Source organism: Dromiciops gliroides, chromosome 2 (genome assembly GCF_019393635.1).
Source record: "Dromiciops gliroides isolate mDroGli1 chromosome 2, mDroGli1.pri, whole genome shotgun sequence".
Lineage (NCBI taxonomy): Eukaryota > Metazoa > Chordata > Mammalia > Microbiotheria > Microbiotheriidae > Dromiciops > Dromiciops gliroides.
In genome coordinates this window covers 560870602-560873044 of record NC_057862.1, presented here as the reverse complement: position 1 = coordinate 560873044, position 2443 = coordinate 560870602, and the positions used below count along the sequence as shown (strand labels likewise).

The 2443-nt window shown below is 43.3% G+C and overlaps 1 pseudogene; it reads right to left on the bottom strand.

The window, feature by feature from the left end:
• Nucleotides 1-1307: 1307 nt before the first annotated feature.
• LOC122744431 lies at nt 1308-1740 on the bottom strand (annotated as a pseudogene).
• Between the last annotated feature and the right edge of the window lie 703 nt (nt 1741-2443).

The window sequence follows — 2443 nt, the reverse complement described above, 5'->3', positions numbered from 1 at the left end:
GGGGTGACCACTCCTATAGATTATAAGGATTACCACATGGGTCTGCTTGCTTAAAACTATGATTCTCAAACCCTCTGTCAGTGAACTCCAATTAGCTCTGCCTCTTTTTGTATCCCTAGCACTTAGCACGGTACCTGGCATATAGTAGAGGCTTAATAAATGTTTATTGGGAGCACTTTCCCACAAATACACACCCATAGGAAGAGCGATGTCAAATAGAATAATAAGGCACACGTGCAGGCAGCCCAAGTGGTCCAGGCGATTTTCACTTCTGAGACCTTGGTGCCTTGATGTCCTCTTTCCACTTGGGTGCTCCTCCCTCCTTAGACATGGTGAGTACCTCAGTTTGGGAAATTGCTCAGCTGACCTCCCAGAGCTGGATTCTCACTACCTCATGACTCTTGGTTATCAGTGGTTCTCTTCTCTGCTGCCTGGGTCATGCTCTGTGAAGGGGCTCCATCCTTTGAGGCAGTTGCCATTCTGTGTCTGTTTCTCCATAAAAAATGCGTCTGCTCCAAGCTGGATATTTCTCGGCTGTGCCTCAAACTTTCTTGAACAGCTAGCTGTGTGAGATGTCTCCTACTGACTCAGTAGCTCCATGTCCTATATGCAAGGAAGAGAAAGGAATTTTTTCCTTTCCTCTCCAAGAGATGCAGACCAATTCCTTCTCAGTATCTGATCCTGATTGAAGAGCTAGTGAGCTCAGCCTTTTAAGGGCCCATTAGGGGCATCACTGGTCTTAACCTGGCAATGGTCAGATTCCCTTTCCAATTCAATCAGTAATTTTTTTTTAACAGCCAAAGTGATTTATTAATTGTTATATTCTTTTTATTTTCTTTCTTTCTTTTTTTTTTTGCAGGGCAATGAGGGTTAAGTGACTTGCCCAGGGTCACACAGCTAGTGTCAAGTGTCTGAACTCAGATTTGAACTCAGGTCCTCCTGAATCCAGGGCTGGTGCTTTATCCACTGAGCCACCTAGCTGCCTGATTGTTATATTCTTTCAAGGGTACATATTTACCCAGGGTGAATAACACGGAAAGAGAGATAACTTCAACTGGAGACCTGTAGAAACTTTGTCCAGGATGTTTGCTTCTTCAAACATTTGACTTGTGTAGTAGAAACATAACTTAAGGATTCAAAAGGAAACAAAAAAGATACATAAAAAATTAGGGAGGCCTTCAGTATAGTATAGTCCAAATTCCTTTGTTTTTTCCTGCCTTGATCTAGAGAGTTGAATATGAATGTTCCTAAAGTTCATGGTTTAGTTTCCAGTCTTCATAGAGGTCACTTCTTCTTGAGAGTTCCATTTATATGGACATTTTGTGTTTGACAAAGGCTTCATAATTGATGCAGTCATTGGAGTCTTCTCCACCTCCTCTTTCTTCATCTTTTCACCCAGGGTAGCTAGCACTTGGCAAAGTTCAGCGCCCATGACTGTGCCATTGCCTTCCTGGTCAAACACACTCGGCCCCTCAACAAAGTCTTCATAACTTCCCTGGTCCTAGTTGTTGGAAATAGCCTGCATCATGGACAGGAACTGCTCAAACTCCATTTTCTTAGCATTCATCTCTTCATTGCTGGGGTTTCCCAGAACGTTCTTGACCTCTGCATTGGTTGGGTTGGTACCCAGAGCATGCACAACATCACCAACCTGGCTTAATGTGATCTTGCTTTCACCACTCCTATCAATAAGGAAAAGGCCTCCTTGAAGTCAGCAACCTGGTCAGCACTGAAGGACATGACAGAGATGTTGAGAAACTGACGAAGTGAGCTGAGGGCTGCTCCTGTCCCTGAGTGGACCAATCAGTAATTCTTTCTAATTCCACCAAGGAGAATTTTTTCCCCCTCTTCATAAGGGGACAGGGTATAGTGACATCTTTCCAGTTAATTTAACATTTCCTTATCACCTCAGATTTTCTGTGATTATACCCTAGGTTTTCTGGGCTGGGGGGTGGTCAGACATTAGCTCCACTCTCTTAAAATGATGCTCAAATGGAAGTCCTCACCCTATGACATGTGGGTCTTATGGTATATCACACACACGTGGGCAGACCATATCTACCCCCAATGGCTCTAAGCTGATGGCAATATGGGAGAGCACTGAGCAAGGAAGCAGGATGGGAAAGCAGTATTAAAGGGTAAAATGAATAAGCTCTGCATATATTTCTCAGAATATGCTCTTTCTTAATTGATCAAACTCTTCCTCCCTTTCTCTCTATCTCCCTCTCTTTATTCTCATGGTTTCCATCTGAGCTACTTTAGATAACCAGAAATCCATTTGACTTCACAAAGTCCATTTTTGGTACTGACAGGAGTTGGTCCCAAATTCCAAATGCTGCCCCAAATCTTCCTTTGCTAGTTTGGAATATTCAAGTTGCTCTTGTGCATACTCAGGGAGGAGGCTCTATAATGTCTGTAGGGTGGAACAGAAGCACAGACTAGA